At 64.6% G+C, this 16,076-nt stretch overlaps 1 protein-coding gene across 1 annotated transcript in view; it reads right to left on the bottom strand.

Moving 5' to 3' along the window:
- Positions 1 to 16,076, bottom strand: part of LOC117650071 (formin-like protein) — a 47,109-nt gene that overhangs the window by 21,176 nt on the left and 9,857 nt on the right. The window lies entirely within an intron of this gene.

Here is a 16,076-nt window from a genome sequence, read left to right on the forward strand (position 1 = left end):
GGCGCGAGGCTCGCGGCGCGGGCTTCCTTCCAACTCGAGGTGAAAGGCCCCGCCGGCCCGCCAGCCGCCGTCGCCATCTCCGTCACTCCCGGCACGTCGCGCAGTCACCGTCTTCTTTCTTCATCGCCATCATCATCACCAACAGCAGCACCACCAGCAGCACCACCGCGACCCGCAGCATCATGCACCGCGCAACGTTCCAGTTTCCCGCGTCATCTTCCAGCGCCGCGACCCGTGGCGCCGAGAGTCGTTTTCGTCGCTCTGTCTCTCTCGCACTCATGGGCACCCCGTGTAGGTGCGAGAGAGACAGAGCGACGAAAACGACTGTCGGAATCAGTCCGCAGTGGCGTGTTCCTGGCGCCGGGACAATGCATTACTTTCCAATACAACACGAGTGCACAGTGCAGCGGGGCGCCGGACAGCGGCGGCCGGCCGCGGGAGGCCTTCCTATCTGCGGGGGCCGCGCGCAAACACCCACCAGTCGGGCCGTCCCGCCGCCCGCACCTCTCGCGCCGTCTCTCTCCCACTCATGCGAGTGCCGCAGCGGTGCGAGAGAGGCACAGCGAGGAATCGGTCGACAGTCCGCCAACTTCGGCGAGCACACTGTCTCCAGTCACACAGGGGTTCCAGTTTCCGGGATACGCGTCATCCTGCCCGAGTCCACGTCGTGGTCGTCGCCAAGACACGGCCGGGACATTTTTCATGGGCAGCGTACGCAGGAGGGTTCGTCGCTCCGTCTCTCTCTCACACTCATGGGAGTTTCCTTGTGGGTGTGAGGGAGACAGACAGTGCAGACCCTCGTGACCCCGCCGCCATCAAGTACCCCGCGGTCCAGCACGGCAGCGGCGGCCGGCCCGATGCCGATTCGTTTATCCAAATCGACCCTCTGGTTGCAATCGGTGCAATCCGGCTTCGGTGGTCGTATCAGTCAAGCAGGCGGCAAGCATGCAGGCGGCGGGGACGCGGGTCGAAGCAGGCGATTGCCTCCGATTGCCTCTCGCAATGAAGCGATCGGGCCGTCGTGCCGCCCGGCCGGACAGCAGACTCAATCCGAGAGTCGCCTGCGTCGCTCTGTCTCTCTCGCACCAATGCGGGAGGCCCCGTGAGTGCGGGGAGACAGAGCGACGAGAACGACTCTCGGAATGAGTCTGCAGGCGAGCGCGTCCATCATTTTGTGATTCCATCGGCCCGGTCGTGCGGGGCGCGGCGTCCACGGCGGCGTCCACGGCGGCGCAGGCAATGGCTGGCAATGGCCCGCGCGTGCTGATCCTTGATCCACCGTCCCCGATCATCGCTCGCCTGCAGGCTGTTCCATTCCGGCCCGCCAGTCTCCGTCTCTCTCGCACCTTTAGGGGCGCCCCAAGAGAGCGAGAGAGAGACCACCATGTCGGCCTGCTGCCGGCCCCCAGGCCCCGGCCAGTGCCGGCCAGGACCGCGACGAGCATGTGGGCAGGGCCGGGCAGCGCGCACACTTTACAGTGCCGCGGCCAGGGGCAGGCCAGGGGCAGGCCAGGGGCAGGCCAGGGGCCTCGCCGGGCCGTGTAGTGTAGGCGCGACGGGCGACGGCCTGTCCGGGACGCATCTCATCTAGCCGCATCACGTCGGCCTCAGAGTCCCAGCCGCTCCGTCTCTCTCGCACCCCTCCGCAACGCTCCATGAGTGCGAGAGAGACGGAGCGACACGCAGCACAGAATCTGCCTGCCAGTAAAGTGTGGCACTCGACGACGGGTCCGTCTCGTCTGCCCACAGGCCGCCACAGGCCGCCACGCCGCGCCAAAACGGACCGCAGTACACTGTGAGTGTACTACACTGTGTCGGCAGAGCCGGTGGTGGATCCAGAGCCGAACCGAGGGATGGGCCAAGTAGCACTTTTCGCCAACTACCAGGGGCAAAGTGTGTCTTCTTGCCTCCCTTTCAGGCGGCTTCCGGTCACCCCCTCTGGATCCGCGCCTGAGAGGAACCTCACAACTACGACACTGCTAAACGTCGCACGGCGGCTTTGCACTCGATACTGTAGCTCGCGCGCACGCCCGGGGCGCGTTTGGCACCGCGTCGGCGTGGCGGTCGGGGCGTTCCAGAGCACTTGAAACGCCACGCACCGCACCGCCAGCGGCAGCCCGCGGCAGCGCCTCAGATGGGCCAAGGATAGGCGTAATGGCCTGCACTAATGGGTCGCATTCTGCTAACGCACGCACGCACCCACGGTGGGCCAGAGGGCCGGCGCTGGCGGCCAAAACTCTCGACGCGTTTTGAGCTTTTGAGTCGCTAAACAGGACTCGAATCGAGCGTGTGACCCCACCAATGGATTCCTCGTTCGGAGAGCAATCCAATGATGGGGTCACACGATCGGTTCGAGTCCTATTCAGCGACTCTGCAGCTCGAAACGCGTCCGGGACTTTGGCCGCCTCCACCGGTCTTCTGACTAATACACTGTGAGCAAGCGCGCACGCGCCGCCGAAGAGAAGACTCGCACTGCGCCGCGTGCGTTCAAGTCACCGTGCGACCGCGCCACATCGAAACACAACGAACGCGAATTATCAGTGTGCCAACGCGCCTCCAAACTTCTTGAATCTCTTGAGTCTCAACATTTTTTGCTCACGTTCAGTTTGCGTGCACCGATTCTGGCGTGCGCTCCATTTGCCGCGACTCGTTTCGCGTAGAGGCGCGTGCGGCCAAAGGCACGCAACGCAGTGTCAACACGCAAACACGCACGCACGCGGTACAGCACGGCGCGGCGACAGCAGCCCGGCAGACCGACTCCGAGGGTGGTCGTCGTCGCTCTGTCTCTCTCGCACCTACACGGGACGCCCCTCGAGTGCGAGAGAGACAGAGCGACGAAAACGACTCTCGGAATGAGTCTGCCGGGGCCTCGACGCGGGGCGGGCCTCCTCGGTGCGTCTCGTCTAATTGCTGCGCAGATTGTGTGTCTGCGGGATGATGAGGGCGGTGCCTTGCAGGGGCGGGAGGTTGGGGGGAGGGGAGAGGAAGGGGGGGGGAGAGACAGGGCGTGAATGCACCGCGAGGCCGTGCCGGGCCGGCGTCTGGAGCGACACCGACGCGACGCCGTCAAAGTGGGACGAACTGTCATTCCGCTTCGCTTTGCTTCGCGTTGCTTCGCTTTGCATCCACCGCGATGCAACTGCACGGCGCGATCATTCCGGGAACGTCTCTCTCTGTCTCTCTCGCACTCATGAGGCGTCCCGTATGGGTGTGCGAGAGAGAGAGAGAGAGAGAGAGGAGAGAGAGAGAGAGAGAGAGAGAGAGAGGCGAACACACTCTGCATCATCGCGCAAACAAACGAGCCCGCCACCGCCGCCGCCGTCGTCGCAAGTGCAGTGCAGAGCGAAGCGCACAGCTCTCGAGGGCATTATGAGCGCTTTTCGCCGGAGCATCACCGCAGCCGCTCCCAGCAGAACGACTCCGGAATCAGGTTGCGGTTTCGTTCCACCGGAAAAACAACAACAACGACACACAAATCGCTGCCGAGTGCCGCGGCGAGGCGTCCGTCCGTTGACACACGCACGCACGCACGTTTATCACCGTGTTACACCCCGAGGCGGGGACGAAAAAGACAAAAAAAAATATGAAAATTACTGCATAAATGGACCGCGACACCGTGACCGTGTGCACACCGTGTGGCCATGGGCGTGTACGCACCATCGAGCGGAGAGAGATGGGGAGGGGGGAGGAGGGGACAGGGGAAAGGGGGAAGTATGGAAGTGGTGGTCCAGACGCGTAGTTATTTTATCCCCGTGCAAAACACGCGCCTCCCTATCGCGGCGACATGTGCATGAGACAGCGCAGCACACCGATTCCGAGAGTCGTTTTCGTCGCTCCGTCTCTCTCGCACTCACGGGGCGTCCCGTATGGGTGCGAGAGAGACAGAGCGACGAAAACGACTCTCGGAATCGGTCCGCAGCGCAGCGCCGCGCCGGGACGAGCCCGTTGACCTTTCGGACTCGCGCGTGTCCTCCTTGACCTCTTCAAACACCTCCCGCTGCAGTCTGCTGCAGTCTCACTCGAGCAGCGGCGGGGCGGGCCGAGCCGCGACACTGAGTGAGTGTGCCGTGCGACACGGGGGGACGGCGGAGCTCGCGACCGGCCGAGATGCCCGATACTGGCCTCTGTGTGTGTGTGTGTGTGTGTGTGTGTGCCTGTGTGTGAGCGTGCGTGTGCACAGCCGCCAGGTACTCGTGGCCGACAATGAGACACGTCGTGTACTGATAAGCGGGCCACTTGGACATGCCCGCGCGGTCAGCGACTCGCCGGCACTGTTTTCGAAAGGGGGAAGGAAACAAAATATACCGCAGAAAAGTGCAAGTGGCACGACGTATACCGCAGGAAACATCCATCCAGACTGTCTCCGCGTCGGGGGAGGGGGGGGGGGGCGAGGCGAGCGCCCGGCAGGCAGGCCGTCCCGTCAGACACGGCTGTCCACGGCGCTGCCTAACCGCCAGGCTGATGCCGATCAGTGCTTCCTCGCTCCGTCTCTCTCGCACCTATACGGGACGCCCCATGGGAGCGAGAGAGACAGGACCAGGAAAGCACTGCAGATGGGAGTCAGCTATCCTTCTCGCTGCCGACGCCGACCCCGGCGGCGATACTCCCCGCCCGACGCATCGAAAAACGGTCCGAGCGCGCGGGGTAGCGACGCAGACGCGAACCCTTTCGCCTCGGCGTCGCCCCGCCGCACCCCGCGCTGTGTAACTCTATAGCACGGTGCGCATTAGTCGCGCGCTGCGCCCGTCTCGGGTGACACCGCCCCGCCCCGCCCCGCCCCGCCCCGCTCATTACCGCGTTTCCTCGCTATTACTCGGGCGCGGCACCGCGGCGCCGCGACGTGCCGCAAACGGCGCGACGCGTCGCGACTCCAGGCGGCACGGCGGTGCGCGAAGTGGGGCACGCCACGCCATGGCATGGCACGCCATGGCACGCCGGGGCTTATCACACCGCAGGCGGCGGGCACAGGCAGCACCGCCGGCCGAACCAGCAGGGCCATTCCCGACAGCAGCGCTTGCGTCGCTCGCTCCGTCTCTCTCGCACTCACGGGTCACGGGGCGCTTGGGATGGGAGCGAGAGAGACAGAGCGACGGAACGCCGCGCGGAATCAGTCGGCGGAGCCGCACGCCGCCGAGTCACATGGCCGCCGCCAACCAGTGCCCTGCCTTGTGGGAGCTGTTCGTTCCGGGCGAAGAGCACGTTGTCTCTCTCGCACTCAAGAGGCATGCCGCAGGGGTGCGAGGGAGACGGACGCTGATCGCGGAAGGCGTGCGTCGCGTCCAGCGGCACGGGCGTGGCCGCGCGGCCGGTGTGCCACTGCACTGCCGCTGCATTCCGAACAGCTGCCCACGTCGCTCTGTCTCCCTCGCACCCGTTCGCCCCACGAGCGCGAGAGAGACAGAGCGGCGTCGGGCGGCAGCGCCGCGGCAGGTGCGGCCCGCGGCCCGGGCAGGCCTTGCCGGGCAAGGGTGGACCCACAGACCGCTTGGCGGCGGGGCTCCCACTGGCAGGGGCGCAGTGCGACTTGCCTTCAGTCCAGGCAACGCCCCCGACGTACACGACGTCCACCCCGGATCCCGGTGACCGCTTGGAGACGGGCCCCGGGACACGCTGCAGCACTGCAGCAGCGTGTACACTGACAGCCGGGGCGGAACGGAACGGGGGCGGCCTGGCCGGGCCGGGTCAGGTCAGAGTCAGACCGCTGGGCGCCCCGCCCCGCCCCGCCCCGCCCCGCCCCGCCAGCAGATGATAAACGACTGGATACTGCAGCACCGGTGCGCCGCGCGGTAGGATTGCCGCGGCCCCGGCCGGCCTGCTTGCTTGCGCGGCTTGCGCCTTGACTCGCCGAGGTGCTAACTGCAGCCTGCACCGTTGCTTCGGGTCACACAATCCACACAGCACCCCCCCCCCCCTTTCCCGCACAAGGTAATGGCCGCGAAATGCGATATCCCGGGCCGATGCCCCTTGTCTGGCCTGAGCGAGGGCCTAGGTGAGCTAGAGTCCTTAAGCTTAAGGACTCCAAGGTGCTCAAGAGGGAGGTCGCCGCGCCGTCGCCCAGCAGACCGATTCTCTGGGTCGTTTCCGTCTCTCTCGCACTCCTGGGGCGTGCCGTATGCGTGCGAGGGAGACAGAGCATCGGTCGGCCGGTCGTCGTCGTCCAGGTCGTCGTCGGCCCGGACAGGCTGGCGCGCTGGCGGGCACTAAGCGCCACGGCGTCCACGGCGGCGACACTGGATACCCCTGGGAGGTCCACATGGCCTGCAAGGCCTGCAAGCCGGCATGGCCGGCATCCTCCACGCCGAAAGCGGCAGATGAGATTGGCTACCGGCTGCGTCGCTCGCCGGGCTGCTTGCAGCGGCTTGCAGTGTCGCTGCGTTCCCACGCGACGCGCGGCGCATCCCAGAAGGCACGCCGTCACACGCCACTCCGCTCCGCCCGGCCCAACACCCGAATGCATCAGTGCATGTGGCACGGCACGGCCTGGGCATGGCTCCGCCACCACCCTGCAGCGAGAGCGTACTTGCAGTGCAGCGAGAGCGTACTTGCAGTGCAGCGAGAGCGTACTTGCAGTGCAGCGAGAGCGTACTTGGAGTGCAGCGAGAGCGCAGGGCGTACTTAGAGTGCAGCTCACACCGAAATAGCCGGCCGGGCCGCCCACTTGCGTGACGAGTCAATGTTTGTGTGCGACGACCCGGCGACACGCCCGCCCAGCCGTGGTGGCCCGGGGGCACTGCGCCCAGCGAGCGGGTACGAGCAGCGGTCTCTCTCGCACCCCGACGCGACGCCCCACGAGTGCGACAGAGACAGAGCGACGGAACGGCGACTCTCGGCGACAGTGCGCTGGCCTGAGGCCTGGGGGCCTGAGGGCGCAGCCAGGCAGCCAGGCAGCGAGGCAGCGAGGCCCGGGGGCACGGGCCGTGGAGGCAAGACCGCTCACTGCCGCTGGTGTCACAGCCGTCGCACTACAGTACACTGCTTGCAGACGGATTCCGCGCGCGTCTCTCTCGCACGCACGCGAAACGCCAACCGAACGTGCGAGAGAGAGACGCGTGCGGTGCGCGGGCGGAATCAGTCTGCCGTATCGTGACTGACGTGCCTTGCCAGAAAGCGTGCGTGTGCGACGAGAAAGGCACCGAAACAACGAAAAGTAACTCCAGAACGCGTCGGCATGCTCTCGGCCTGTCGGATCCATCGCCCCCTCATGGGGCGGAGTACTACAGCGGGCCAGAAGACCGGTGCCGGCGGCCAAACTCTAGACGCGTTTTAAGCTCCAGAGTGTCTAAATGAGAGTCAAATCGACCGTGTGACCCCACCAATGGATTCCTCGTTCGGAGAGCAATTCATCGGTGGGGTCACACGTTCGGTTCGAGTTCTGCTCAGCGGACTCTAGAGCTCAAAACGCGTGTTGACTTTTGGCCGCCTCCACCGGTCTTCTGGCCCCTTCGCTCCCCCCTCCCCCCTTTTCACCGTTTCACACTTCAGACGGCGTGTGTGTAGTTCGCCCCGAGCCGCCCCGTCGAGACCGCGCGAGTTCGCGCCGCGCTTCGCGCCAAGCTGACGAGCCGCTAAAAGTCCCACGCTCGCACGCACACACACACAGACGCGCGCACGCACTCACATACATACATACACGCGCGGGCACTTCTTGTGCTCGTCACTTCATCACGCCAATGGCGCCACAGCTAATTAACGACGCATTCGCACCGGAATCAATTGGCGGCACACACACGCGCACACACACACACAGGAACAATAACGAGAGGTAAAAGCAGCAGCGAGTGGGAGGGAGAATACCAGGTCAATCAGGGGCGACCTCATCAGGCGGCTCCGGCTCGCGCCGTCGCCTCGCGGCAGGCACACTGCTAGAGAAAAGAAAATTAAAAACGGACAACGGAACAGGTTCGGAGAGTCCTCCTCGTGCGGCCTATACAAGCCATTAGGCAACGATCATTCCCGGTCGGTTTTTTAATTTTACTAATTGCTTTTGGTGCTTCTTTACGAGGTGCAGCCTTCTTCTGGTGAAGCCCAGCCCAGAACGCAGACAGCGGCGTTTCTGGACACCAAAGTCGTTCCGCGCGGTTTACTACAATCGCGCTACTTAGTCGGTTGCATCAGTCGGTGCTCTCGCACCCGATGACTCGGTGACTCCGTTGCCCAGAGACTCTACACCATGAAAAACCGTTTCTTGAATCAAGGTGATATTACTACGTGCATCAAAGCGAAATGACTTGAATTTTCCAAAGTAAATACACTTTTTGCAAGTTGTAATTTTTTTGATTCAAGAAACGGCTTTTCAGGGTGTAGTGAGTGACTAACACGTTTCAATCAATGCAAGAGCCGCGATGGCGTGGCGTGGCATGGCATGGCGTGGCGTGGCATGGCGTGCCAAGTCCAGCACAAAGCAGCAGCCGCCGCCCTTGCGGTGCAGTCCCTTGCACCACGCCTTGCAGCGCCGAGCCATTACCAGTGCACCATCCCGTCGTGTCGCAACGCCAGGAAAACCGCAGCGTCGCGCGCCGCGGCGTCAGCATCCTTCTGCGTGCACCTCGCGGACTGCAGCACTGCACCGCGCGGCCTCTCTCTCTCTCTCTCTGAGACAGAGCGACGAGAATGCCTCTCAGAATCAGCCTCGGTCAGCACACCAGAGGGATGCACCACTTCAACTGCCTTCCCTCTTTTCCGTCAATCTCTTCTCCAGTGTGTCTCTTCACTTGCTACGCTCTACTACGAGGCGCTCCAGTGTCGCGCACGGGGTAGTCAGGCAGGAGCCTCCGCTGCGTCGCCCCGCGGCCTCCAGGAGGGCGGCACCCCCTCCCTCCCCATGGGGCCTGCCCTGGCCTGCGCTAGGCCGCGGCCCCAGCCCGGGGTCGCGGTTCGAACCGCCGCGGGCTGGGGCAGGGCAGTGGGCCACACTGCAGTGGGCCACTGCAGTGTGGGCGGGCGGCCCCGCACTAAAACAACCGCCGCATACTGCCCCGCCTCGCGCCGCCCCGCCTCGCTGGGTGAAGGTCAGCCGCCCTTATCAGTGTAGGCCGCGCTCCAGCCCACAGGCCGCAGTGTAGTGCCACCACACCGCGCTGGCATGCCACGCCTCGACTTGCCGAAGTGCCACAGACATCGATCTTTCCACGCCGGTAGGGCGGCGGCCCGGCAGGTCAACCGGGCGCGGCAGGCAGACTCATTCCGAGAGGTCGTTTGTCGTCGCTCTGTCCCTCTCGCACTCGCAGGGCGGTCCGCAGGGGTGCGAGAGAGACAGAGCGACCCAACGCCCCCCTCGGAATCGCTCGGCTGTCCGTCACGACTTACGTGCCCGGCGCCCGTCACGCTACGCCCCGCCACGCCCCGCCCCGCCACGCCACGCCGCGCCGCGCCAGGTCAGGGCAGTAAAAGGGAAAAGAAAAGAAAAACAATCAAGGGAAAATGCGCGCGCGCGTGCGCCCGCCAACCGGCGGCGGCGCCAGGGCGGACTTTCGTGGAACTAAGGCAAGATATTGGGCGCCGGCGAGGGTCGAGCTTGGGCGACTCCAGCACGCACGCACACACAGGATGGACAACACGGCGGGGATGTGTCCAGAGAGGGCGGCCGGTCGGCGCTGCCGGTCCCTCGGCGTCCTCCAGACCGATTCCGAACACCGCGTCGTCGACCTGTCTCTCTCGCACCCGCACCCTGCAACGGACCGCCCCACGAGTGCGAGGGAGACAGCGCGACGAAAAGGCGACCCGTTCGGAATCTGCCTGTTGGCCGAACCCACTCGCTTTGGGGCCGAGCGCACCTTACCCCGCCCCGCCCCGCCCGCCCCGCCGACCTGGGGGCCGGCACACTGGCACACCAGTTCGCAGAATGCAGACGACGCAGTCCGCACCACAATGGTCAGCGCAAAGAGGGGGAACCAACCGGGCCGGGGCTTCGCGCTGCCCCGCGCACACACACACACACACACACACAGACACACACAGACACACGACGCGCGCCCACACAGTGCAGCACACACCGGCCGCGCTAACCGGGCCAAAGCGGCCAAAGCCCCGAGCGCCGGCGCGGCGCGTATGTACTGTGTACTGTAAGGCGGCAGACCAAACGACAACAACAACAAAGACAGCAGCGGCGGCAAACAACAATGACAAAAACATGAGTGCGGGTATGAGACCTCATGCCCGGTGGTGCGGCGCGGCGCCCCACGCGTGGAACGAGGCAATTAGGAACGCGGCGCTAAATTGGGCGCGAACGGCCGCGAGGGCCTTGGGATAGGGCAGGGGAGGGGGGGAGGGGCTGGCGTTGATATGGGGAAAGGTTAGTGAGACCAACCCCCCGCGGCCGCGCCGGGGCCGACCGCTTGGCAGCCGCAACCAGCCCCCCGGTTAGGGTCGGTGTCGCTACAGTGTAGTGCGGCCCAAGTCTCCACGGAGCGTCGTGCTGCGCTGTGCGCTGCGCCGCGTGGGCCCGACGCCACGCCACCGGCACGCCCTGCCCTGCCCTGCTCTGCCGGCCCTGCACGCCCTACACTGCTAAAGGTCGATCAAAGCACACCGTGTAAACTTTCAGCAGCTCGGCGCAGTAAAAAATAAGGGAGGGGGAAGGGGAGGACGTTCTCGTGTCGTGTGTGTACCAGGGGTCAATGGCCAATGGCCTAGTTAAAGTGAAAATAGCGAGGGAACGATCGACGTTCTCCAAATTTAGAGTGTGGCGAAGAATCCAGATCAGGCCCGAGGCCTGCGGGAGGGTCAAAGTGGCACTTTTCATCTACTTACTGGGGCAAAAAGCGGCACTTTGCCGAACTTCCAGGAGGCTGCCTAGGAACTTGGCCAAGGGAAGGTCCTTTCGTCCACCCCACCCCCTCGCTGGATCCGCGCCTGCCAACGACACCGCGGCTGGCCTAGAACTCCACCCAGCGCAGTGCACGTGTTTTCGGTTTTGACGGGCTGGGGCGGCTGGGGCGCGCTGGGGCGCGCTGGGGGCCGCGGGCGGGGGACGCGGGCAGACCGGCGTGACGCGGCGCCGAGCCCCCACGACGACGCGGACGCCGTCGACGTCGCCGTGCTGTCACGCCGAATAAGCCAGACGCCCCCCCCCCTCCCTTCCAAGGAGAGACACACGTGCTACTGCACAGCGTTCCGCCTGGTTCCGCCCCCTGCCAGGGCCCCCGACACCGTGACAACAGGCTCACGGGCAAAACGGCGCGTCGACGGCAAGAAAAAGAAGCAAAATTAAGGCGAGCGAGACAGGTGTCGTGTGATACTACCTCCACCCGCCGCACCGCGCCGCAACGCGCCACCCGGCGACGGAAAGGAAACGGCTCAGCGTTTTCGACGAGCGCGACGACGCGGCATTGCGACGCCGACCGCGTTTGACCGGTCGTCGCGGGGGTGGTCGCGAAGGCGGTCGCGAAGGCGCGAGTAGTAGAGTAGTACGACGCGGGGGGCGGCGCGCGCTGACGCGGACCTGACCCACTTCCTGCTCGGGTCAGCACGACCAAGCGACACTTCCGCGCTTCCAGGCCGAGGGCGGGCGGGGCGGGGCGGGGCGGGGGGGCGGGGCGGGGCGGGGCCGCGCTGCTGAAACAGGAGACCAGCAGACAGCCAAAGTGTGTGCTTTGGCCCGGCCGGCCGCGCAGGTCCGCCAGGCGAGCGGGCACCTGCCCGTCAACCCTGCCGGCCGTCGCCGGCCGTCCTTCGCGATAGTAGCGCGCAATGCCTCCGCCCCTCCCTCCCCGCCACGCTCCACCACGCCGCGGACTGCGGACCCGACTCCAAGTCCGGCCTGGAGGCCTCGCCGCGACAGATTGCCTAGCGGTGACTCCAGGGCAGGGCAGGGCAGGGCAGGGCAGGGCAGGGCAGGGCAGGGCACGGCAGGGCAGGGCAGGGCACGGCAGGGCACGGCAGGGCACGGCAGGGCAGGGCACGGCAGGGCACGGCAGGGCACGGCAGGGCACGGCAGGGCACGGCAGGGCACGGCAGGGCACGGCAGGGCACGGGCAGGGCACGGCCCGCAGGACTCGGGGCTCCGCAACGGCACCTCGGCGCAATTCATTCCGCCGCCACAGCCCGTCAAAAGCAATCCAGGGTCACTTTCCTCGACGACGACAACAACACCGGCAACAACAAACAACAACAACAAGATTCAACGGGGCAACAACGACGACGGCGGCGGCAGAGCGCCGGCGGCAACACCGCGGACTCTCCACGACGTCGACGACGGCGACGCCCCCGAAACCGCACAATGTCCGCGCACACTGTCCGCGCACCTCACTGGCGTTTTATTAGACGCAGTTGGCGTATCAAGTCCGCCACTTTACTCCCGTCTTTACGGCGGGGCGGGCGGGGCGTGGCGGCGCACTGGTGGCCCCCGCGGCCCCGGGGCGCCCTGCCCGGATCAGGTGTCCGTCGCTTTCCGCGCGTCCGTCCAGCGTCCAGCCTTCCAGCCGCCAAGGCCGACGTGCAGGCACACTGATTCCGCGGCGGGAGGCCACTGTCGCTCTCTCTCGCACTCAAGGGAAGCCCCGCCTCGGCGCGAGAGAGACAGACCGACGGCGGGCTCACGGCCAGGCTCGGCCAGGCCAACGAGGTGGTCCGCGTGTTTCCATTATCCGGTCCGCTGCACCCCGAGGCTACTGAGCCGTCCAGCGCGTCTAGCCGACACCACTCCGCTGGAAGTCCGCTGGAGTCACTCCAGCCAGGCAGCCAGGCCGAGGCGCGCTCCAGGGACCGCCAGGGACGCGGGGGTCTCTGGCTGCTCTAGCTCTGCTCTAGCTGCTCCAGCGGCGGTCGGCGGCCTAGGCCAGCCCTAGGCCAGCCCTAGGCCAGCCCGCTGCCTCCAAACAATTACCGCCGTAATTACAAGATAGCACACCGCGCCGCGCCACTGGAAGACAGCCCTGCTCGCCGCGCCGCGTTCCGTCCAGAAGCAGCAGACTGATTCCGAGAGTCGTTTTCTTCGCTCTGTATCTCTCGCACTCAAAGGGAAGCCGTCCGCTCTCGGGGGTCGCGAGAGAGACAGACGACGGGGGGCCACGGCCAGGCTTCAGGACCAAGGCCCAATCGAAGGTGGGTTCCTTCCGGTGTCCATCTACGTCCCAATGCCGCCGGGCTACTGAGGAGAAGTCCAACAAACGCGTTAGCGACAGACTCGCGGGGGGGGCGCAGGAAGGTCATGTGGCCGCCAGGCAAGGTCACGGGAGGCAGCAGCTGGGACCCCAGGACGCGGAGGGCCTCGGGCTCTTCCTGCTCCAGGCGGTGGCAGAGGACCAGGGTACGTGCCGGGCCCAGGCCATGCCCCCGCCGCCGGCCGGCCACTGACCTATGTAGGCCGAATACCAGATATACGCTTGCGACTCCATGACTGCTCGCCGGCCAGCGCCGTCGGCTGCAGGAAGGCCTGTTACTCGCCGCCGACGACAGGTCAGTTATGAGGGCAGGGAGACACCCGAGCGAAGGAGGTAGCCCTCAAGATCTTTCAGTACGACGAAATAGAGATGATTACAGGATTCTGATATTTTTTATTATCCTGTTAGAGGATAAGTGCATATGCCGGAAAATGGGCGTTATAGCGCCGACCTCAATATTAGTGACTTTGGGCAGCCACTGCGTCAAATTCAGTTGCGGTCAAGGCCTCCCTCGACGTTACTATTCTGAAGACCCTACTTTTCATGCCACGCTGGGCAGGCTTTGACCGCTGATAGTTTGAGGAGCAGTGGTCTCGCAAAATGTCAAAAGTGAATGAATTGTCGAAAATTAGCCCGTGCAGACTTTGACTGACACTGCATCCAATTTAGTTGCGGTCAAAGGCCTCCCTCGACGCCTTACTATTCTGAAGACCCTACTCTTTCATGCCACGCCTCGGGCAGGCTTTGACCGCTGATAGTTTGGGAGCAGTGGTCTCGCAAAAATGGTCAAAAAGTGAATGAATTTCAGAAAATTACCGTTTTTGCTGACTTTGAGCGGTCACTGCATCCAATTTAGTTGCGGTCATAGGCCTCCCTCGACGCCTTACTATTCTGAAGACCCTACTCTTTCATGCCCCGCCTCGGGAAGGCTTTGACCGCTGATAGTTTGGGAGCAGTGGTCTCGCAAAAATGGTCAAAAAGTGAATGAATTTCAGAAAATTACCGTTTTTGCTGACTTTGAGCGGTCACTGCATCCAATTTAGTTGCGGTCAAAGGCCTCCCTCGACGCCCTACTATTTTGAAGACCCTACTCTTTCATGCCCCGCCTCGGGAAGGCTTTGACCGCTGGTAGTTTGGGAGCAGTGGTCTCGCAAAAATGGTCAAAAAGTGAATGAATTTCAGAAAATCACCGTTTTTGCTGACTTTGAGCGGTTACTGCATCCAATTCAGTTGCGGTCAAAGGCCTCCCTCGACGCCTTACTATTCTGAAGACCCTACTCTTTTATGTTCCGCCTCGGGAAGGCTTTGACCGCTGATGGTTTGGGAGCAGTGGTCTCGCAAATATGGTCAAAGGTGATTGAATCCCCGAAAGTATGATTGTCATTTCATTGGATGATATTGATTATTTCACTGATTACCAACTAGACGTGCAATGATTATCTTGAGTTGGGTAGCCCTTGCCGTAGAACGTCCTGCCTGGGCCCCTCCACCTCCTCTGCTCCTTTTGCACCCTCAGAAAAGGCATCGCCACTGGCTCGCGTTGCGCCGACTTTTGGCGCCGCAACTTCCGCGTGCGCCGTGCTGCCCGGCGGCCCCGTCTGTCCGGCCGGCCGGTATCGGACCGCCAGGACCGCCAGGCAGCCCGACTCATTCCGAGAGTCGTGTTCGTCGCTCTGTCTCTCTCGCACACAGCGGGGTGTCCCATACAGGAGCGAGAGAGACAGAGCGACGAAAAATCAGTCTGCTGCTGGAGCCGAAGGCAGCTGGAACACAATGCGGACGGATGGGCGGGCTGCTTCCGGTGCATCGCCTCCTCGGGGCACGCGAGCCGAGGGCCGCGGACGCCGCGGACGCCGCGCTCAACGAGTATGAGAAATACGGCGGCACGCGGCGGCCATTTCAGCGCGTCCTGATATCGCGCCCCACGTGCCCCGCGGCCGCGCCGCTCCCCGCCCCCCCCGCGCCCCCGCCCCGCCGCACCCCGCCCCGCCCCGCCACGCCGCACCGCCTCGCCCCCAAGCGCCGGCGGGCGCGGACAAAAGGGGGCGCGCACCGCGAAATGAAACTCAAAGTGTTCTGACTAAAAAGAGAGAACAAAATAATAAAAATTTGAAAGCGGACAAAAAAGAGGAAACGGGAAGCGAGACGGGAAAGTGCAAACAAAAACGAGTGGGGGAGGGGAGGGGAGGGAGAGGGGGTTGCCAGCCAGCAGACTGTGCGGCGCGGTGCGGCGCGCACATCGCCTGCAGCAAAGCCGAAATCGTTCACTCACAACGTGTGCGGCGGGGCGTAAGGGGAGGAGGGCGAGGAGGGGGCGTGGGGGCGGACGGCAGGGTGGCCGCTACGCTGTGCTACGCAGTGCTACGCTGTGCCGCGTCCACGTCGAGGGAGTGAGGGAGGCGGCAAGCCGACGGCAAGCCGGCCGGAAGACAAACAAGGGAAGGAAAGCCGGTAGGGAAGGCCCGCGTCGAAACAAGCACGCGCGCACACACAGCGGCACACACACACACACACACACACACACACACACACACACACACACACGCAGCATTGAGCGAGAGGCGCGGTCGGCCAGTCCCGTTTCGCGCTTCGCGCATTGCGTCGAAAGGCGAAGGCGGCCCGACTCGGCCCGACTGGCCGCGCTGGGCGTGTTGGGCGGACACGCGCGTGACACGTGTTATCCCGTCGATCAAAGCGGCCAGCGGGCTGACAGCGTGACGGACCTGCTGAGCCGGGCTTAGCCAAGCCGGCCGGGCCGCCGGGACAGCACAGCGTCGGGACACGGATTACCCCCACCCCTTCCCTTCCTCCCCCGCGTGCGCCAGCGTGCGCCAGCCACCCCTCGGGTGCGCCCCACCCATACTCACGCCCCGCCGTGTACGGCCAGTGCCAGGGCAGTGCCCCGCCGCCTGATTGCGGGGGATCGTTTCGCCGCTGTCTCTGTCGCACTCAAGGGGCGTTCCGTCAGGGTGCGAG

The sequence above is a fragment of the Thrips palmi genome, unplaced genomic scaffold, assembly GCF_012932325.1.
Source record: "Thrips palmi isolate BJ-2018 unplaced genomic scaffold, TpBJ-2018v1 HiC_scaffold_4, whole genome shotgun sequence".
Taxonomy (NCBI): Eukaryota; Metazoa; Arthropoda; class Insecta; order Thysanoptera; family Thripidae; genus Thrips; species Thrips palmi.